At 38.7% G+C, this 23,695-nt stretch overlaps 1 protein-coding gene across 3 annotated transcripts in view; it reads left to right on the top strand.

Annotated features, from left to right (window-relative positions):
• Positions 1 to 23,695, top strand: part of IL13RA2 (interleukin 13 receptor subunit alpha 2) — a 74,922-nt gene that overhangs the window by 9,649 nt on the left and 41,578 nt on the right. Inside the window, exon 1 of one of the 3 annotated variants that reach the window (XM_043896189.1) lies at positions 8,574 to 8,688. The exons of 1 other annotated variant lie outside the window; for it this stretch is intronic. The gene's annotated coding sequence lies outside the window, so the exon portion shown is untranslated. Of the gene's footprint in view, positions 1 to 8,573; positions 8,689 to 15,315; positions 15,403 to 23,695 lie in introns of those variants that run through there. One more of the 3 variants, XM_043896190.1, reaches the window with a different exon arrangement.

Genomic DNA, 23,695 nt, shown 5'->3' with positions numbered 1-23,695 from the left:
AAATGCTTGAAAGCAGATAATATACTATGTTCAAACTAATATTGTGAAGTCTATTTCATGTCTATGTTTTTCCTCTTATCATTCCAGGGCATATTTTTTTTTGGAATTTATGCATTCTTTGATTTTTAGATTCCATGTACAAATACCGTTGGGAAGAGTAACACATTAATATCAATTGTATTTTGAAAAATTGAAGTATTGTTGATTTAAAATATTGTGTTAGTTTCAGGTGTACAGCATAATGACTTTTTTTTTCTATAGGTTATTATAAAATAAAGGTTATAAAACCTTGTGCTATACAGTAAATCCTTATTGTTTATCTATTTTATGTATAGTAGTTTGTATCTGTTAATTCCATACCCCAAATTTGTCTCTCCCTCCCTTCTTCTCCTCTTTCATAACCATAAATTTGTTTTCTATGTCTGTGAGTCTGTTTCTGTTATGTGCATAGATTCATTTGTATTATTTTCCAGATTCTACATATAAGTGATTTCATATAGTGTTTGTCTTTCTCTGAGTTATTTCACTAAGCATAATACTCTCTAGATCCATCTGTGTTTCTGCAAATGGCATTATTTCACTCTTTTTTTATGGCTAATATTCCATTGTTTATACATACCACATCTTCTTAAGCCAATCCTTTTGTTGATGGGCACTTGGCTTGCTCCCATGTGTTGGCTATTGTAAATAGTGCAGCTGTGAATTTAATTGTACTTTAATAAGGATCTATCCCTATGTTGTTTAGGGTTACACAATAATTTGTGATAATCAAAAGACCTTGAAATATTATGGCTCAAGCAACAGACCAAAGGTGGGCATGCAATACTGCTGCAGGAGGTTATCCAAGCCTGAGGGTCCTTCTGCCTGTTGCTTTGCTGTCTCCTAGTATGGTGACTTTGTCTATGTGGTCAAATTGGCTCCCATTATCATGTCTGTGCTATAGCCTACTGGTTGAGTGAGGAGAGAGAAAGAAGAGGACAAGAATTTTTCTGTCAAAATATGACCAAAGGCCACATACATCACTGCTGCTTGCATATCATTGTCTAAATTTCTTTCATACCTAACTGCAAAGGAGTATGGAAATGTAGTCTCTGGTTCAGAAGCCTTGCACACAGATAAAGCTCATAAGATTCTATTACTAACAGGAAGAATATGAAAATGGACACTGACAAACAGTCTTTGCTACAGTTTATCAAACAACATTATCTTGATAAGTTTCCTGAAAGGCCTAGGCCTTTGCAAATAGTGGGCTGTATGACTCAAGCTGGAAGCAAGATTGCCAGGAGAAATATCAATAACCTCAGATATACAGATGATACCACCCTTATGGCAGAAAGTGAAGAAGAACTAAAGAGCCTCTTGATGAAAGTGAAAGAGGAGAGTGAAAAAGTTGGCTTAAAGCTCAACATTCAGAAAACTAAGATCATGGCATCTGGTCACATCAATTCATGGCAAATAGATGGGGAAACAATGGAAACAGTGACAGACTTTATTTTGGGGGGCTCCAAAATCACTGCAGATGGTGATTGCAGCCATGAAATTAAAAGATGCTTACTCCTTGGAAGAAAAGTTATGACCAAGATAGACAGCATATTAAAAAGCAGAGACATTACTTTGTTCACAAAGGTCTGTCTAGTCAAGGCTATGGTTTTTCCAGTAGTCGTGTATGGATGTGAGAGTTGGACTATAAAGAAAGCTGAGTGCCAAAGAATTGATGCTTTTGAACTGTGGTGTTGGAGAAGACTCTTGAGAGTTCGTTGGACTGCAAGAAGATCCAACCAGTCCATCCTAAAGCAGATCAGTCCTGGGTGTTCATTGGAAGGACTGATGTTGAAGCTGAAACTCCAATGCGAAGAGCTGACTCATTTGAAAAGACCCTGATGCTGGGAAAGATTGAGGGCAGAAGGAGAAGGGGACGTCAGAGAATGAGATGGCTGGATGGCATCACCAACTCTATGGACATGGGTTTGGGTGGACTCCGGGAGTTGGTGATGGACAGGGAGGACTGTCATGCTGCGGTTCATGGGGTTGCACAGGGTCAGACACAACTGAGTGACTGAACTGAACTGAACTGATGACTCATAAAGAAATGGTTAAAAAGACAGTTGACTTGTTTGTAGTGCTTTCTAACATGAACTGATTATTCAGTCTCAGATTCTCTGACCCCGACTGATAGCCTACCTTTCAATTCAATGCTGATGCTATCTATAGTTAGCAAAGACCCCACTTTGAGGGATTGAGGTCAATCCCTCAAGACTGTCCCCACTTCAGATGCCAGTCATAAGTCCCAGTACTTCTGACCAACCAGCTGTAAATTCAGGAAGTCCTAATGACTCATTTTAGGTTTGATAGTTCATTAGAATGACTCAAGGAACTTGGGAAAACACTTTACTGTCTATTAATGGTTTATTATAAGAGCAGCCAAGTGGGAGACATGCAAAAGGGCAAGGTATTGGTGGGGGGAGGCGTACTTCAGTTCACAGAGCTTTTATTCTCTCTCCAAGCATGTCAACTTCCTTGGATCTTGATGTGCTAACCCACCTTGAAACTCTCCACACCAAGTTGTTTGGAGTTTTTATTGAAGTCTCATTAGTTAGACATAGCTGACTAAATCTTTGGTGATGGAACTCAATTTCCAGCCCCCTCTCATCTCCCAGGAGCTCAGGTGGTGGGGATGATAGTTCCAACCTCTAATCTTAAGGTTGGTTCCTCTGACAACCAACCCTCATCCTGAGCTAAGTGGGGGCTCACCAGTCATCACCTCATTAGCATAAGCTCAAGTTTGGCTGAAAGGAGATCATTAATAACACAGAAGACACTCCTTTCACTCAGGAAATTCCAAGAGTCTTAGGAACTTTGTGCCAGGAACTGGGGACAAAGAGCAAATATATCAGGAGCATCATCTCCCACCTACTCGCTAACCCCTCTACTCCCCACTCCCAAAGCATCTCTTCTTAAAGACACTCACCTTTTCCACAACACACATAGAATGAGTTGTTCTTTCCTCTTAGCTTCCTTAGCTGCCAATGATTCTGTCATAGTGTACTGTTCTTACCACACAGAACTATAATTATCAATACTTTTTAGTTTCTATCCCTCTAACTAGAATGTGAACTACATGAGATAGTATCTAACTCACATCTGTACCCTAAACATCTAGAGTAGTGCTTGGCACATCATTGCTCTATGAACCATTGAATAAAGGTGAGTGACTAGAAAACAGAATCTGGTACTACTGACCTTTGGCAGTCTATGTGTCTGTGTTTAAGTGTGTTTGGTGTTAATCTGGGGACTGCATCATGATGGTGCTAATTGTATTTCCCAGCTTTTGTGGGTTTCCTGAGAATTTTAGCTCTGGTATCTTGATGTTGAATCTGTGGTAGTCTGTAGAGGAATTCAGAGTTCATAAATTATTAATAATAGCTGGTTTTAGAGTATTAAAAACTGAATTTAGGGGAATGCAGGCAGTCTAGATGTCGTCTGTCTCACAGAGTATGTTCTTTATAGCAGACTGCATTTCTGTAGACATGTCAACTATACCAAATAACTTTTCAAGTCAGTTTTCTGGGGTGTTATGATTTTTTTAAAAAAATCCCCACAGAACCTGAGAAGTTTGACATTTGCCTGAAAGTTTAAAAACTGTTCTCAAATTCAAAGAATTTTTTTTAGAAAGTGTGTGTGTTTGTACATATAAACTAAATATTCAATGGTTATTTTAATTATTTTTTAAATACTTATTTTTCTTGTTCATGCTTATTTAATGTCTTTTATCATTACAAAGAAAATAATACTATGGCACATTAAATAATGTCTTTGCTAATTGCCTTATTTTATCAGCAGTTCAAGAATTCCCATTTCCTGTTTTGGTGGGAGTTGCAGAACTTTACACAGTGAAAGAGATATCATGACCCCTGCCAGTCAGCTATTTTAGCTGCTGAGGTATCAGGAAGAATCCCAGCAGTAGTTTTACAGGAAAAGCACTGGACTAGTTGTGAGGTGTACCCAAGTTTTATTTTTCTTGAATGTTTGATTTCTGGAAGTAATTTAACCTATTGAAACTTGAGTGATATTAATTTTTAAAACTGAAATATTATCTCCTTAACTATCTCAGGGTGCTAATTGATAAAATAAGGTAATAAATATGTTAAAGGAAATCAACCCTGAATATTCATTGGAAGGACTGATGCTGAAGCTGAAGCTCCAATACTTTGACCACCTGATGCAAAGAGCCTACTCACGGAAAAGACCCTGATGCTGAGAAAGATTGAGGACAGGATGAGAAGGTGGTGACAGAGGAAGAGATGATTGGATGGCATCACTGACTGAATGGACATGAGTTTGAGCAAACTCTGGGAGATAGTGAAGGACAGGGAAGCCTGGCATGATGCAGTCCATAGGGTTGCAAAGAGTTGAACTCAACTTAGCAACTGAACAACAACAAAAAAAATACATTCCTGCTAAAGAGCTCATGGATAGTATTTGTCTATCCTAGTGATATCAGCCTATGAAGTCTCAGTTCTGACATACTCTTGACTCAATAAGAACCATTCTGTTTTAGCAGGTGGAGGTTTGGAAAAAGCCTAATGTGTGCTATACCTCTGAAATTGATCTGGGCCCCTGGGACACTTTGTAAGCTCAGGCTTTAGATTTTGTCTCTTACCCCACCATCTGCTACTGGCTGTTTAATTGGACTTTGGTTCCGATCTGAAGTTCAGTTCTTATTCTGTGTCTCTGTTGAAATTGGGATCCAGACCTAAATCTTTGGCCTAGTTTTTGCTGACCACTTTTCAGGGATTGACTGTTGACTGCTTGCAGAATCATTTGTATCATCTTGCCCAATTCTCTCAGAAGAATGACCTTATCCCAACTGTTCTTAGAAACTTCCCTGCTCTGAGGCTTTGATGTACTTCTTCATTTCATGTCCCTTGGGTTACACTGACCCTGGCCTTCATCAAATGTGGATTTATACCCTTTTTTGCTTTTGGTATAGACTAACTTTCAGCTAGTGGGGGACTGCTCCAACTAGTCTCGACCCACTTCCTTTCTCTACACCAATTAGGCTTATTCCCAAATTCTCTCTCTCTCTTTTTTTTTTTTCAGGAATTGTAACATGCTTTGTGTCTGGGTCAGAGTAATGAGTGTTAAAGTATAAGCATACAAAGTATCACTGGCAACTTCTATTGATGTCATTAGAAAGCCATCAAGTAGGACTTTTAGTATATTAAAATGAGTTGTAACAAACACATGAAAAGATGCTCAACATCACTCATTATCAGAGAAATGCAAATCAAAACCACAATGAGGTATCATTACATGCCAGTCAGGATGGCTACTATCCAAAAGTCTACAAGCAATAAATGCTGGAGAGGGTGTGGAGAAAAGGGAACCCTCTTACACTGTTGGTGGGAATGCAAACTAGTACAGCCGCTATGGAGAACAGTGTGGAGATTCCTTAAAAAACTGGAAATAGAACTGCCATATGACCCAGCAATCCCACTCCTGCGCATACACCCCGAGGAAACCAGATCTGAAAGAGACACATGCACCCCAATGTTCATCGCAGCACTGTTTATAATAGCCAGGACATGGAAGCAACCTAGATGCCCATCAGCAGAAGAATGGATAAGGAAGCTATGGTACATATATACAATGGAATATTACTCAGCTATTAAAAAGAATTCATTTGAATCAGTTCTAAAGAGATGGATGAAACTGGAGCCCATGATACAGAGTGAAGTAAGCCAGAAAGATAAAGACCAATACAGTATACTACCTCATATATATGGAATTTAAAAAGACGGTAACGATAACCCTATATGCAAAACAGAAAAAGAGACACAGATGTACAGAACAGACTTTGGGACTCTGTGGGAGAAGGCAAGGGTGGGATGTTCTGAGAGAATAGCATTGAAACAAGGGTGAAACAGATCTCCAGCCCAGGTTGGATGCATGAGACAAGTGCTCAAGGCTGGTGCACTGGGAAGACCCAGAGGGATGGGATGGGGAGGGAGGCGGAAGGGGGGATCGGGATGGGGAAGACATGTAAATGCATGGCTGATTCATGTCTATGTATGGCAAAAACCACTACAATATTGTAAAGTAATTAGCCTCCAACTAGTAAAAATAAATGAAAAAAAAATAAATTAAAAAATAAAATAAATGTCATGAGGAAAAATAAAATAAAATGAGTTGTCTTTTTAGTGTCTTTCCCTTCACACCAAAAAGCAAAGCTAAGCCTATGCTTTCACTGACTAAGCTATCAAATCAAAGTAGAAGTTCAAATCTAATCAACTTTAATTTTGAGGCATGGTGCATTATTGTTTCCAACTTCATTTTATCAACTATACAGTCAGCCCTCCAGATATGGGTATTCTGCATCCACAGATAAGGAGGGCCAGTTGTACTATACCGTTTTATATAAGGGACTTGAACATCCATGGCTTTTGGTATCTGTGTGGGGATCATGGGACTATTTAATCCCCCATGGGCACCAAGGTATGACATTTAATTTGTGGTTTTATCAACAAAAACACACAGTGTGAGAATTATAACCTCTGAGAAACTGCTCCAAAGAGGTAGAGGGGAAGGTCTAAAATATGTGATTTTGATGAAGGGGAACTACATGCAATCAAGCACATATTTTTTGTGAAAGTTTCTGCTAGTCTCTTGTAGGTGACTGCTAGTCATGAGAAACAGGTGTCACCATGAAGGATTTTAGTGCTTTTCTAGATATGAGGAGATACAAGATTTGGGCTCATAAAATCAGCTCCTAAAAATATCTCTCTGAAGACTTGTCCTGCCAATTTTTCCCAGAATACAGGGTGCCTCATTTCTGCTCTCCACCCTGAGCTCCTTTCAGGTGTTTTTGAAAGTCAGCAGCTGTAGTAGCGCATGATTTAATCCTTGTAGAGGTAGATGACAAGTGCCAATTTGTAGCTGACAGTTTGCTTGTCTATAAATAAATATGCTGTGTTATTCCAAGATATTATTATACTTCTATTTCTTTAATTGTACCTCTCCATTATACTACATAATATAATAAAATATTTGCAAGGGCCAGAAGATTTGGCAGAAACAGGAAGCTTGAAAACTTTCTAGAGAGTTTTTTTTTTAAGTAGAAGATAAATTAATTAATTGGAATTGTGATCACAGGGAAAGGAAAGAAGATTTTGAATCTAGGTCTCTATTTCCTTATCATCTTGTCAGCAAATTCTGATTATAAAATTCCTCACGTAGGCCTGATAAGTAACTTCTGACAAAAATGAGTGTGAAAGAGCCAAACTAGCTGCCATCTGAAAAGCAAATACCAAACTCCCTGAACAATTCTGTTTCTTTCCACCTTCAACTTCAATTTAAGGGGAAGCATTAACTATGCAAATGAATAAAGAAGAAAAAAAAAAAACTTAGGTAAAACAAAGCTAGTAACGGAGTGAAGGCTATAATCCATCATCCCCTCTTCAGTCAGACTCTTTGCTTTCTATTTGTTTATTCATATATTTCATGTAAAATATATCTTTGATGTCTGAGAGAAGTTATCAAGTCTGAACCTGTGTTCCAAAGCAAGAAAGATACTTTTTATCCATTGGAATATCAGATGGTATATAGACTGAATCGAATTTCAGTTCATTCCTATTTTGGAATAAATCACTGTCACCACTTCATCTGCTTTCGAAAAACATCAAAAGTATCCAGCTTCTTATAGTTTTGCATAGTTCCTGGCCATGGAGATAAAATCAGAAGTGGATTAAAAACTGTGGAGACTTGAAGGATGAGGGACAACTTGATGGTGATCTGAGTTTCTTAATTTTATCTGGGCTAACATAAAATCTTGTTTGGTTATGTAAAGGGCTATTTGATAAACTTTCAATGGAAAAAATATACATGACACTTACTGAGTTTTAATTACAACACCAGAAATTTTAGAAATCAGGGAAAACCTTAGTCATCATCTAGTTCTAACTGCTAATTTTACATATGAGAAACTGACTGTTTCTTAGGGGGAATGCAGAGGCAATTTTTGCTTGGAATTGAAAGTTAGACTAGATGAGTTTTGAGGTTCCATTCAATAATTTTTTTTTTTTAAACTGAGGCCAGAGAAGTTAAAGAAATTGCCCAAGGTCACCTAGCTGACTGTGGGAAGGAGAGTCTAGAGTTGAATCCAGGTTTCCTGATTCTTTGTCCAACTTATGACTCTTTTCGTACTTAAAGATATTTGAAACTCAACACAGTAAAGTACTTTATAGATAGTGCACTCTGAGGAACAACAAAGTCCTGGCAATCACATACTTACCTTTAGTCAGTTACTCATCTTTTAATTCCCAATGTGGTGAGTCACATAGTAAAATAACATTGGCATACTGCAATGCCATATAAGGAACTAATTAAAAGGGAAAAAAATCATTCAGATGAACTTTGTGATTTCCTCTGAATCTTTTGACAAATATAACCTTGAATGCTGACTTGTTTGAATTCATATATTCTCATGACAGTACATTTGGTGGATAAGGCAGAGCTCCTCCTCCATAAAGATTTCAGTTCTAAGGTCATTAAAAATCCGTTAAGCTAAAAAACTGTTCATTGAGACAGATTTCAGTGACATTGCAGAAGAATTCGATTATAACTGGACACATTATTCACTTGTAGTAAGTCTGGAACTTAAATTTGAGAGAGGGAGTGTGGGGATTATAGGTAAGCTATTTTGAATAATTTTTTGTTTCACTTTCTTCACTTCTTTTAAAAGGGGCTCGTAATTCTTTTTTGTGGCAAAGTTGACTTGACAATATTAATCTGGGGAAATATTGTAATATTTTGCATGAAGTTAACTAATAGGTGATGGATAATCAGAGTAAATAACACTTGAGTTTAATTTTTATTATTAGCTTTTATTTTCTATAAAAAATCATACCTTTTATAAGCAAACCTGGTCCATTAGAAATGGTAAAGATAGTTGCATTTTAGAGTTAAGAAGTTTTCTGAGATTTCTATGTGATTTTTTTTCTATAAACGTAAATGTTCCACTTCACTGTAACTTTTCTCTCTTAAGCTTAGAAATAACCATAGAGCTCCTTTAAAATGAATGATTTATCTTTATATGACAGTTTAATTTAATGTATGGAGCATACATACCTCTACATATGATGATTTCATTTATTTGAATATCATGGTTATATATATAGTAAGTTATTAAAATAAAACTTCTGATTTTCACTGTTTTTGCTCTGAAGTCAACTAGCATTTTATGCATTTGATGCTGTCTTCCTTTGAAAGAATATATAGTTAACACTTAAATGTGACTATCACTTTTATACATTGCACTCATTTTGGGTGCTTCCAGATTATCTTTCTTTTTTGAATATGTAAAAAGATATATAAAATTAGGACATGAATACAAGGTGTCTATCAGCTGTCTTTGGTCAAAATTTTATTGATACACAGAATTTTTAGAGTGTTTAAGAGTTAATCTCATAGATGACTTCTTATTGTTATTAAATAATAAACAAAGGACTAAGAGATCTAGTTTTCAGTTCTAGATCCTCCCATATAGTCCTGTGACCTTGGGATGAACATCCTACCACCTCTCTGTCTTTATTTCTTCATCTGTAAAATGAATCAGATGTCCTGACTCTGCCTAATGTTGTGAAAGGCAGTAGAAATGTTTGAAATGATTATTCAAACAATAAGATTAAACAAAGGAGAGACAGAACAACTATTGGATTCTTAATTTTTTTGATGCTATGATGTTACCTGTAAATGAAAAACTTTCTTTATGGCTTTTTTTTTTTTTTTTTTTTTTTTTGACAATCGGAGAAATATCACCTGTAATTTTTTACAACTTGGAGAAGTGGGGGTGAGATAGATTGCTTGTTCCCTTTGATGTATTTTTCAGAGTGTCTCCAAAGAATTGATAGGAGGTGGCTCCTAGATATGGGAGAAGCTGAAGACAACTAATAGCAATTGGGTTTTTATGCTCAATATGCTGGGCTTCCCTGGTGGCTCAGACGGTAAAGAATCCACTTGCAATGCAAGATATCGGACTCGATCCCTGAGTTGGGAAGATCCTCTGGATAAGGGAAAGGCAACCCACTCCAGTATCCTTGCCTGGAGAATTCCATAAACAGAGAAGCCTGGAAGGCTACAGTCCATGGGGCCGCAAAGAGTCAGACATGACTGAGTGACTTTCACTGTCACTCAACTTTCATCCCATTTAAGTATTTCCTAAACCCCCAGTATTACTGCCTTCACGTTATAGGTAAAAAAAAAAAAAAAATTAGGTACAGAAAGCTGAAGTGTGTTGTTTAGATTTGTGTGGCTTCAGTGTCTGGGTTCTTCCCATTATTTCAGGCTTCTTCTATAGTTTCATGGAGACAATACTGAGAAGATTTGGAATTATGTCTTTCATTCTGTCTGTTGGATCAAGATTTATACTGGGGAGATGGATAACATAGAGTCACAGAGTAGGTGGGCAGGTGCCTACATGATAGGATTTGCAAAGCTATTGATAGGTGCCTGTCCACAAATATCATCTTCATTGACTCGTCACATTCACTTTCCCTGAGATTTTACTACTAAATGATTACTTTGCTTGTTTTGTTTATCTTTGCCAGTGGAGATGTTGGGAGGACTTCCAAATGCACATACCCCTGGGAGAGTTCATGTATTAAGTCTTTCATCATTTAATATCTTAGCAGCAGTGTGAAATTATAGAAATAACTCAGATTTAGGATACAGGAAGACCTGGAACTGAATTCTGATTCTGTATGCTAATTAGCTGTTTAACTTTCATGGGATAATTAATCTCTCAGAACTTCACTTTCTTCTTGAGTAAAACAAAAATAATAATATATATGCATATATATTAATTATAACATATTAAACATTTGGTGTTGGTAGTTGTGGTAGAGTGGGAAAAGCACTGGAATGGAAGTCAGGAGATTTGGTGTCCTGCCATATTGATTTTACTTGTCTAGGCAAATATTTATTGACCATCCACTGTGTCATGCACTGTGCTAGGTACTGAGGATACAACAGGGAACAATTTGAAGTTCCTGCTTTCTTATATCTGAAATTCTAGTTTGGTGCTAAGCTAACTATATCTATATCATACACATGTAGAAAAGGATTAATGTTCTTCACGGTTTAGAGATGGGAAACTAAGGGTTAAATGGTATCATAGTGAGCGAAGTAAACATATTCCCTAATCCTCATTGCAAAATCTCATGGACAGAGGAGCCTGGTGGGCTGCAGTCCATGGGGTCACAAAGAGTCGGGCACGACTGAGCGACTAACACTTACTTAATCCTCATTTACTTTATTGTCTAATGAAGTAGAAGTTAATTAGATAAATATAAGGTTAAAACCATTATAAATCTTTAAAGGAAAAGTAGTCAGTGCTCTAAAAGCATGTAACAGAGGCTGCACTTCAGCTTCTCTAAGTGACATCTGAGCTGAGATCTAAAAAATGAATAGGAGCTAACCAGGTCATTCTTCTACATGTCATTATTCAGATGGATTTCCTTCAGCTCTTTTATGCCCTCTTTGTTGGCTGTTGCAAACGGTCACTTCTCTTAAGTCTCCTATTCAGCTACTGCACATTTATTCTCAAGAGGTGGATTTGGGTCTTATTTAACATAGAAAATAAGAGCCACCAGGTGTGTCTGAACCTCTCTTCCACCTATCTTATCGTCTTTTATACATACATTGATTTGCATATTCATCCATGCTTTTGTCTGAGGAAAAACTAGCCCTCTATCAATCCAAGTTCAATCTCTCTGCCTTTGTTTTAGATTCCATACCTTCCTCTTGCCATTTCAGGGATCTTTTTATATAATTATCACTTTTCTCTTCTGTATTTTTAATCTTTTCCTCTCTGTGAGTTCCTTTCTTAGCGAGAGGGGGGAAAAAGACCATTTCTTGACCCTTCTTTGTACAACCAAACTTCAATAATGGGTCCACACATATAACTGCCTTTACCATGGTCACTAATTACTTCTTATTTCCAAGTACAGCAGACCCATTTCAGTTCTTGTCTTGCTTCCCCCATGTCTTTCCTTCATTGACTTGTGAGACTCTTGGCTTTTGAATGCTTTTTCCTTGGAATCTTCTGCTTCACTAATGTCAATGATTATCAGTTTCTCCTGTCAGTACCATTTATTACCATCAGATTAAGTCCAAAGTCTTAACAAGACTCAGAAGTGTGTGCTCAATTGTGTCTAACTCTTTGCAAACCCATGGACTGCAGCCTGCCAGGCTCCTCTGTTTATGGAATTTCCCAGGCAAGAATACTGGAGTGGGTTGCCATTTCCTGCTCCAGGGGATCTTCCCAACCCAGGGATTGAACACGAGTCTCTTGCATCTGCATTGGAAGGCAGATTCTTTACCACTGCACCACTTGGGAATGTACCAGTACACTGCAACCAAAGCAAACTGCTTGTGTAATCCATGAATTCATTAAGATTTCTCACTTCCTTGCTTTTGCTTCATCAATTAGCATTGAAGAGAAATCCTTTCCTCAAATTCCCCAGGCACACACCTACTCCTTATCTATGAGGATGTTTAGATACATATTCCTCTAGGACACTTACTTGACTCCACCACTCCCAAGAGTAGATTATGTGCCATTCCTCTGTGTTTCTAAGTGCTTGCCTCTCTCTTCAAACTTACACATCTTATTATAATTGGGGCTTCCCTGGTGGCTTAGTTGGTAAAGAATTCACCTGCAATTCAGGAGACTTAGGTTTGATCCCTTGGTTGGGAAGATCCCCTGGAGAAGGGAATGGCTACCCACTGCAGTATTTTGGCCTGGAGAATCCCATGGACAGAAGAGCCTGGCAGGCTACAGTCCATGGGGTCTCAAAGAGTCAGACACGACTGAGCGACTTTAACTTCACTTCATTATAATTGAAGTTCAGTTTAGTTCAGTTCAGTCGCTCAGTCGTGTCTGACTCTTTGTGACCCCATGGCCATAGCAGGCCTTCCTATCCATCACCAACTCCCGGAGTCTACTCAAATTCATGTCCATTGAGTCAGTGATGCCATCTAACCGTCTCATCCTCTCCCTTCTCCTCCCACCTTCAATCTTTCCTGGCATCGGGGTCTTTTCCAATGAGTCAGTTGTTCCCATGAGGAGGTCAAAGTATGAGAGTTTCAGCTTCAGCATCAGTCCTTCCAATGAATATTCAGAACTGATTTACTTTAGGATGGACTGGTTGGATCTCCTTGCAGTCCAAGGGACTCTCAAGAGTCTTCTCAAACACCACAGTTCAAAAGCATCAATTCTTCGGTGCTCAGCTTTCTTTATAGTCCAACTCTCACATCCATGTATGACTACTGGAAAAACCATAGCTTTGACTAGACGGACCTTTGTCAGCAAAGTAATGTCTCTGCTTTTTAATATGCTGTCTAGGTTGGTCAGAACTTTTCTTCCAGGGAGCAAGCATCTTTTAATTTCATGGCAGCAGTCACCATCTGCAGTGATTTTGGAGCCCCCCCAAAATAAAGTCTGTCACTGTTTCCCCATCTAGTTGCCATGAAGTGATGGGGCCAGATGCCATGATCTTAGTTTTCTGAATATTGAGTTTTAAGCCAATTTTTTCACTCTCCTCTTTCACTTTCCTCAAGAGGATCTTTAGTTCTTCTTCACTTTCTGCCATAAGGGTGGTGCCATCTGCATATCTGTGGTTATTGATATTTCTCCCAGCAATCTTGAGTCCAGCTTGTGCTTCCTCCCGCTCAGCATTTCTCATGATGTACTCTACATATAAGTTAAATAAGCAGGGTGACAATATACAGCCTTGACACACTCTTTTCCCAGTTATGAACCAGTCTGTTGTTCCATGTCCAGTTCTAACCGTTGCTTCCTGACCTGCATGCAGATTTCTCAGGAGGCAGGTCAAGTGATCTGGTAGTCCCATCTCTTTAAGAATTTCCCACAGTTTCGTGTGATCCACACAGTCAAAGACTTTGGCATAGTCAGTAAAGCAGAAATAAATGTTTGTCTAGAACTCTCTTGCATTTTTAATGATCCAGCAGATGTTGGCAATTTGATCTCTGGTTCCTCTGCCTTTTCTAAAGCCAACTTGAACATCTGGAAGTTTACGGTTCATGTACTGTTGCAGCCTGGCTTAGAGAATTTTGAGCATCACTTTACTAGCGTGTGAGATGAGTGCAATTGTGTGGTAGTTTGAGCATTCTTTGGCATCGCCTTTCTTTGGGACTGGAATGAAAACTGACCTTTTCCAGTCCTGTGGCCACTGCTGAGTTTTCCAAATTTGCTGGCATATTGAGTGCAGCACTTTCACAGCATCATCTTTTAGGATTTGAAATAGCTCAACTGGAATTCCATCACATCCACTAACTTTGTTCATAGTGATGCTTCCGAAGGCCCACTTGACTTCACATTCCAGGATGTCTGTCTCTAAGGGAGTGATCACACCATCATGATTATCTGGGTAATGAAGATCTTTTTTGTACAGTTTTTCTGTGTATTCTCACCACCTCTTCTTAATATCTTCTGCTTCTGTTAGGTCCATACCATTTCTGTCTTTTATTGAGCCCATCTTTGCATGAAAATTTCCCTTGGTATCTCTGATTTTTTTGAAGAGATCGCTAGTCTTTCCCATTCTATTGTTTTCCTCTATTTCTTTGCATTGATCACTGAGAAATGATTTTATGTCTCTCCTTGCTATTCTTTGGAACTCTGCATTCAAATGGGTATATCTTTACTTTTAATTGAAGTTAGCATCATGAAATAGTCCACAAATGTGGGTATGTAAAAAATTTCACATTTAGATATGTTCAGTTCCCTTGTATTCAACATTCTTCCAGAAAAATAAAATATGCAAGTTCAGTCAATACTTGAGCCTCCTACTGGCTCAAGCAAATATGCTGAAACCTTAGGCAACACCACACTACCAGGGAGGCCCTTTTGGTCACTGATCATTAACTTTCTGTCAACTCTATGATATAGTCTCTGGTATACCATTTTGTCTCTGTCAGGGATGTTCCGTTTTGGTTTGCTGCTGCTTTTTCTGTATCATGCTTAGGGAACTGGATGATTGCTGGGATTGAGTCCCCTGTATCTAGAGCCCAGCACACCCATTATAATTTCTCTGAGCTTTTGCCCTTCCTTGGCTGCCACTATCGAACGTTGAGTTCTCCTGCTCTCCTTGCCACCTCTAACCCCTATCAGAGCCCTGACTTCTTTTTGTTTAAAGTGTATGTCCCTCTCTATCTTGAATATCCTAAAAGAAATTCTGTGTTCCAGAGACCTGCATTGGTACCCCCAAGCATAATCTCTCCAGTGAGCTTGGGTTTTGGAAATACAGAAGCCAGGAAGGAAAGTCTGTGTGGAAAACTTCAAATTTCAGTCCTGGCAAGTGGGGAGTAGGGATCTCCTTGGGTGAGGTAAGGAAGAATAAAAAGGCTCAACTGTCTTCTTGAAATGGTAGGGAGAAGTGAAAAAACTTAGACCAAAATACAAAGAATTATCCCAAAATATATTGACAATACTTGTCTGTTTATGAGATTCTCCCTTCACTAAATTGTGAGTGCCTTTTAGCATACTGCAGAATTTCATTCCCTAATATTTCAGTAGAGAGTACAGTGGAGACTTACAAAATTCATTCTGGGAAGAGGGAGTGCAGAAAGCTTATAGAAGTTAAGTGCTATGCATGCCTGCATGTTCAGTTACTTCAGTCATGTCCGATTCTTTGCGATCCTATGGACCCTATGGAGCTCACCAGGCTCCTGATGGACCCTATGGAGCCCACCAGGCTCCTCTGTCCCATTGTGTTCTCCAAGCAAGAATACTGGAGTGGGTTACCATGCTCTCCTCCAGGGGATCTTCCTGACCCAGGGGTCAAACCTGTATCTCCTACATTGCTGGCAGATTCTTAAACAACTGAGCCACCTGGGAAGCCCAGAAGTAAGTGCTACTTGAGCTAAATCTCAGTGACTAAGAAGAAACAATGATTAGGCTAGGTAAAACAGGATTGGTATCAGGGGACCTGCATAACCAACAGCTTACAGATACAAGACTCTACTTTTCAAGATCTATAGGTAGGAGATGAGACTGAAAGTGTTAATAAGGTCCGGATAATAAGAAGTATTGATTACTATGTTAAAGAGTTTATATGTTATTTTATGAGAGACAATGCTGCATAGAGATTAAGGCACAAACTCTAGAACGATACTTGCTTGCCTTTGAATCTGTCTCCATTCGTTACTACCTATGGGACCTTGGGATAATCATTTAGCTTTTCTGTGCCTCAGTTTCCTTATTGGTAAAATGGGATGAAATCACTACCTATTTCATAATGCCATGGTCAGGATTAAGTGAATTAATACAGTGAAGTGCTTACAAAAGCACTTAGCACACTGTAAGTAGCATTGAATTGTGAGCTATTATAAACTGACCTGTAGAGCAATAGGAAGCCAGTGAAGGAGTTTGAATGGATGTATTTGTGTTTTGAAAAGGTCACACTGGCTACAGCATTGAAGATTGCTTGAATCTGACTTATTGTATGGGTAAAATGTATCAGAAAGTAATTGTACTTCATCAGTCAAGGAATGGTGATGGTTAGAATTAGGGTCATGACAGTGAAGATGGAGTGATATGGATGGGTGACAAAGGTATAATAATTAGAGAAGGGATCTGTGGGGGTGAAATGATGGTTGAAGATAAATGAAAGAAAGGAATCTAGGATGATTCCTATGTTTCTGGTTTAGGACACTGCTTGGGAAGTCATACTGTCATTTGGTACTGGAAATAGAGGAAAGGAAATTGATGATAAGTTGCATTAGTGTTTTGAATATCTATAATCCCAGTGTGTATTCACATTCTTTGAAACAGAGACAACTGAATTACATCATCTATCTGTGTTTTGAAATCATGTACTGAAGGGTTATTTGGCTATTTTAGGAAAATCTTCATAAATGGAATTTATCAGTGTACTAGGAAAAATATACTTTCTTCTCCATGCCTTTCTTTGATAAGTACAGGTTTGTTATTTACACAAGTTAAAAATATTATTGGTGACTGATGTAGAAGTATCAAGGCACTATGATAGAGCATGGTAACTTTGTTTTGGATCAGGAGTCTGTCAGTTTTCCAAAATGAGAGTGTCTCTGGAAATAACTAATTCATAGTCAAAGTCATATCAGTTCATTTACTCATTCAGCAGACATTTATTGCCTACCATGTGACAGGCCTCATATGAATACAAAAGCAGAAGCAGTTTCTGCTCTCGTGGACTTTACAATAACCAGAGTTATGGACCCTACTCAAACAGTCACAATGATAAATTTATAATTTTAAACTCTAACTACTTTGATGGAAAGCTTCCAGTGTCAGTGTTTTATGAATTAAAAGGATTGTTCCTAGAATCAGACTGATTAGGCTGTAATACTGCTTCTTCCTACTTAAGTAACTAAGTGTTAGTCACTTAGTCTTGCACGATTCTTTGCAACCCCATGGACTGCAGCCCACCAGGTTCCTCTGTCCATGAGATTTTCCAGGCAAGGATACTGGAGTGGGTTGCAATTTCCTTCTCCAGGGGATCTTCCCAACCAAGGGCTTGATCCCGGGTCTCCTGCACTGCAGGCAGATTCTTTACCGACTGAGCTACAAGGGAAGTCCACTTCACTTGTACTTACTATCTTTCCTACTTACTATCTATGTAATCTTGGATCAGTAATTTAATCCTTCTGTGTCTCATTTTCTCATGTAAATTGGAGAAAATAATATGAGTAGAAGTGAACTAGTCCAAAGGGGATAGAAAGAGATATGAATATTCCAGGAAGATGGAATAACAAGTGCACAGGCCCTGTAGTGACAGCCCAGAGCACAATATAAAAGAATATTTTAAAAGGCATCTGTAAAAGTAGTCAGATGTCACAATACTTAGGACCTTGAGAATCAAGTCAAAATTTTTGTCTTTATTCCAAAAGGAAGTTGTGAAGAATTTTTAGTAAGGAAATTGCATAATCATATTTACATTTGGAAAACAGAAGAAAGGCACTTAGCCTGCAGTGTGGAAATAGGGTGGTGCCACAGTAAATTCAGGGGCATGTATTAATAAGTTATTGTAAGAGTCCAAGCAAATAATGATGATGATTTGAACTAGTATGGGAGGGAGACAGATTCAAGCAATTTCACAGGATGTTTGAAAAATGGATTAAATGATAATGGGTTAGACGTGATATATATATATATATATATATATATATATATATATATATATATATATATATATATATATAAGGTGTTTATTCTTTGATTATGTGTCTGTGCTTTGATTTCTGGTTTATACTGTTGAATAGATTCTAATGCCAATCAGTGATATGGGACCACTACGCCTTGACACTTTGAAACTACGACACCTCTGGCAAAAGGACCCCTTTTCAGTTGGAAGATTGTGATTTTGATATTTTGCATTTGTGTTGCGTTTGAGACTTCTAAGTGTACAGTTTTGAGAAAATGATTAGATATACAGGTCTGGAGCTCAGAACAGGAACAGTAGCTTGAGTGAGAGAGAAATGTTTGAAAGTCATTGGCATATAGATGGTAATGGAAGCTAAGGAGTGGATAAATTTTCCTAGGGAGAACATAGAGTCAAAAGAGATGAGGGCTTCAAAGAACTTCATTTAATATTAGGATAAGTAAAGTGTGAACCTTTATGAAATGAAAAGTGTAGCCAGAGAGGTAGAAGGAAAACTGGGACACTGCTGTGAGAAAAGCCAAGGGAACACTGTTTCAAGAAGGATGGTGGTTAACAGGTGAATTCCACTAAGGTTGGGCTAAAAAAGATTGATTGGATTCAGTCACATGGGGGCCACTAGTTATTCTTAGGAGGACCTGTTTCAGGAAAGTCATGGATTGGTGGAAGAAGCCAGAAGGAAATGGAGTGGTGAAGAGTGAGTGGGAGGTGTAAAAATAACAAAGATAGACAACTCTTCCTGGAAATTTGACTGTGAAGAAGATGGGAGAATTAGAGCAGTAGGTGGAGACAAATATATGGGCAAGATAGTTTTTTTTTTTTTTTTAAGTTTGGGGAGAAATGAGGATATTCAAATGCTAATGAATATATCAAACTGATATTTATGTATCTGTACACACATCTCATATATATTGAAGATATATATAGTTGTTGTTCAGCTGCTAAGTCGTGTCTGGCTCTTTCGACACCATGGACTGCAGCACACCAGTCTCCTCTGTCCTCCACTATCTCCTGGAATTTGCTCAAACTCATGTCCATTGAGTTGATGATGCCATCCAACCTCTGTTGCCCCCTTCTTCTCCTGCCTGCAATCTTTCCCAGCATAAGTCTTTTCCAATGAGTTAGATCTTCACGTAATGTGGCCAAAGTATTGGAGCTTCAGCTTCAGCATCAGTCCTTCCAATGAATATTCAGGGTTGGCTTTTTTAGAAATGACTGGGTGGATCACCTTCCCTTGTGGCTCAGCTGGTAAAGAATCTGCCTTCAATGGGGGAGACCTGGATTTGATACCTGGGTTGGGAAGATCCCCTAGAGAAGGGAAAGGCTACCCACTCCAGTATTCTGGCCTAGAGAATTCCATGGACTGTATAGTATATAGGATCGCAAAGAATCAGACATGACTCCTGCTGTCCAAGGGACTCTCAAGAGTCTTCTCTAGCACCACAGTTCAAAAACATAAATTCTTCAGCGCTCAATCTTCTTTATGGTCCAAATTCACACCTGTACATGACTACTGGAAAAACCAAAGTTTTAACTATATGGAGCTTTGTTGCCAAAGTGATGTCTCTGCTTTTAATACGCTGTCTAGGTTTGTCATAGCTTTTGTTTTAAGGAGCAAGCGTCTTTTATTTTCATGGCTGCATCAAGTGTCCACAGTGATTTTGGAGCCCAGGAAAATAAAATCTGCCATTGTTTCCACTTTTCCCCCATCCATTTGCCATGAAATGATGGGACAAGCTGCCATGATCTTAGTTTTTTGAATGCTGAATTTTAAGCCAGCTTTTTCTCTCCCCTCATTCACCTTCATCAAGAGGCTCTTTAGTTCCTCTTCACTTTCTGCCATTAGAGTGGTGTCATCTGCATATCTGAAGTTCTTGATATTTCTCCCAGCAATCTTGATTCCAGCTAGTGATTCATCCAGCTTGGCATTCTGCATGATGTACTCTGTATATAAGTTAAATAAGCAGGGTGACTATATACAGCCTTGACGTATTTCTTCCCCAATTATGAACCAGTTCATTATTCTATGTCCGGTTCTTACTGCTGCTTCTTGTCTTGCATACAGGTTTCTCAGCAGACAGGTAAGATGGTCTGGTGTTCTCATTTCTTTAAGAATTTTCCACAATTTGTTGTGATCAACCCAGTCAAAGGCTTGAGTTGTCAATGAAGTAGAAGAAGATGTTTGTCTGGAATTCCCTTGCTTTTTTGATGATCCACCAGCTGTTGGCAATTTGATCTCTTGTTCCTCTGCCTTTTCTAAATCCAACTTGAACATCTGAAAGTTCTCAGGTCACTGTTGAAGCCTAGCTTGAAGGATTTTGAGCATTATCTTGCTAGCATGTGAAATGAGCTCAACAGTACAGTAGTTTGAACATTCTTTGGCATTGCTTTTCTTTGGGATTTGAGTGACATTTTCCAGTCCTGTGGCCACTGCTGAGTTTTCCAAATTTGCTGGCATATTGAATGCAGCACTTTCACAGCATCATCTTTTAGAATTTGAAATAGCTCAGCTGGAATTTCACCTCCACTAGCTTTGTTCATAGTGACGCTTCCTAAGACCCACTTGACTTTGCACTCCAGGATATCTGGCTCTAGGTGACTAACCAACCTATCGTGGTTAACTGGGTCATTAAGACCTTATTTTGTACAGTTCTTCTGTGTATTCTTGTCACATCTTCTTAATCTCTTTTTTTTTGTTGTTGTTCGGTCCATTCCATTTCTGTCCTTGTTGTGCCCATCTTTGCATGAAATGTTCCCTTGGTATCTCTAGTTTTCTTGAAGAGATCTCTAGTCTTTCCCATTCTTTTGTTTTCCTCTATTTCTTTGCATTATTCACTTAAGAAGACTTTCTTATCTCTCCCTGCTATTCTCAAACTCTGCATTCAGTTGGGTTTGGGTTTATCTTTCCTTTCTCCTTTGCCTTTTACTTCTCTTCTTTTCTCAGCTATTTGTAAGGCCTCCTCAGACAAACATTTTGCCTTCTTGCATTTCTTTTTCTTGGGAATGGTTTTGGTCATCACCTCCTGTACAATGTTATGAACCTCTGTCCATAGTTATTCAATCACTCTGTCTACCAGATCTAATATCTTAAATTGATTTGTCAACTCCACTGTGTAATCGTAAAGGATTTGATACCTGAATGGTCTAGTGGTTTTCCCTACTTTCTTCATTTTAAGCCTGGATTTTGCAATAAGGAGCTGATGATATGAGCCACAGTCAGCTCCAAGTCTTGTTTTTGCTGTATAGAGCTTCTCCATCTTTGACTGCAAAGAATATAATCCATTTGGTTTTGATATTCACCATCTCATGATGTCCATGTGTAGAGTCGTCTCTTGTGTTGTTGGAAGAGGGTGTTTACTATGACCAATGTGTTCTCTTGACAAAACTCTTAGCCTTTGCCCTGCTTCATTTTGTACTCCAAAGCCAAACTTGCCTGTTACTCTGGGTATCTCTTGACTTCCTACTTTTGCATTCCAGTCCTCTATGATGAAAAGGACATCTTTATTTGGTGTTAGTTCTAGAAAGTCTTGTAGATCTTCATAGAACTACTCGACTTCAGCTTCTTTGGCATTAGTGGTTGCGACATAGACTTGGATTATTGTGATGTTGAATGATTTGCCTTGAAAACTAACTGAGATCATTCTGTTGTTTTTGAGATTACCCAAGTACTGCATTTTGGACTCTGTTGTTGACTATGAGGACTATTCCATTTCTTCTAAGGGATTCTTGCCCACAGTCATAGATATAATAATCATCTTATTTAAGTTCACTCACCCATCCGTTTTAGTTCACTGATTCCTAAAATGTCTATGTTTATGCTTGTCATCTCCTGCTTGACCACACCAAATTTCTTTTTCATGGAGCTAACTTTTTAGGTTCCAATGCAATATTCTTCTTTATAGCATCAGACTTTACTTTCACCACCAGTTCAGTTCAGTCGCTCAGTCATATCCGACTCTTTGTGACCCCATGGACTGCAGCACACCAGGCTTCCCTGCCCCTCACCAACTTCCGGAGCTTGTTCAAATTAATGTCCATTGAGTCTGTGATGCCATCCAACCATCTCATCCTCTGTCATCTCCTTCTCCTCCTTCCTTCAATCTTTCCCAGCAGGAGGATCTTTTCCAGTGAGTCAGTTCTTCACATCAAGTGGCAAAGTATTGGAGTTTCAGCTTCAACATCAGTCCTTCCAATGAATATCCAGGACTAATTTCCTTTAGGATGGACTGGTTGGATTTCCTTGCTGTCCAAGAGACTCTCAAGAGTCTTCTCCAACACCACAGTTCAAAAGCATCAATTCTTCAGTGCTCAGCCTTCTTTATGGTTCAACTCTCACACCCATACATGACTACTAGAAAAACCATAGCTTTTAACTATACAGACCTTTGTTGGCAAAGTAATGCCTCTGCTTTTTAATATGTTGTCTAGGTTGGTCATCACTTCCCTGGCGGCTCAAATGGTAAAGGGTCTGCCTACAGTGTGGGAGACCTGGGAGAGGAACTGGCAACTCACTCCAGTACTCTTGCCTGGAAAATCCCATGGACGGAGGAGCCTGGTAGGCTACAGTACGTGGGGTCACAAGGAGTCAGACACGACTGAGTTACTTCACTTTCTTTCTTTCTTTCACTTTCTAGGTTGGTCATAGCTTTTCTCCAAGAAGCAAGCGTCTTTTAATTTCATGGTTGTAGTTACCATCTGCAGTGATTTTGGAGCACCCAAAATAAAGACTTTCACTGTTTCCATTGTTCCCCATCTATTTGCCATGAAGTGATGGGACCAGTTGCTATGATTTTAGTTTTTCGAATGCTGAGTTTTAAGCCAGATTTTTCACTCTACTCTTTCACTTTTATCAAGAGGCTCTTTAGTTCTTCTTCACTTTCTGCCATAAGGGTGGTTCATCTGTATATCTGAGGTTATTGATATTTCTCCCAGCAACCTTGATTCCAGCTTGTGCTTCATCCAACCCAGCGTTTCTCATGATGCACTCTGCATATAAGTTAAATAAGCAGAGTGACAATATACAGCCTTGACGTCCCCCTTTTCCTATTTGGAACCATTCTGTTGTTCCATGTCCAGTTCTAACGTTGCTTCTTGTCCTGCATACAGGTTTCTCAGGAGACGGGTAAGGTGGTCTGGTGTTTCCATCTCTTTAAGAGCTTTCCACAGTTTGTTGTGATCCACACAAAGACTTTGGCATAGTCAATAAAGCAGAAATAGATGTTTTTCTGGAATTCTCTTGCTTTTTCTATGGTCCAACAGATGTTGGCAATTTGATCTCTGGTTCCTCTGCCTTTTCTAAATCCAGCTTGAACATTTGGAAGTTCATGGTTCACATACTGTTGAACCCTGGCTTGGAGAATTTTGAGCATTACTTTGCTAGTGTGTGAGATGAGTGAAGATGTGCAGTAGGTTGAATATTCTTTGGCATTGCCTTTCTTTGAGATTGGAATGAAAACTGACCTTTTCCAGTCCTGTGGCTG

The sequence above is a fragment of the Cervus elaphus genome, chromosome X, assembly GCF_910594005.1.
Source record: "Cervus elaphus chromosome X, mCerEla1.1, whole genome shotgun sequence".
Classification (NCBI taxonomy): Eukaryota; Metazoa; Chordata; class Mammalia; order Artiodactyla; family Cervidae; genus Cervus; species Cervus elaphus.
Note: the sequence above shows the minus strand (reverse complement) of the source record. Positions and strands in the feature narration are given on the sequence as shown.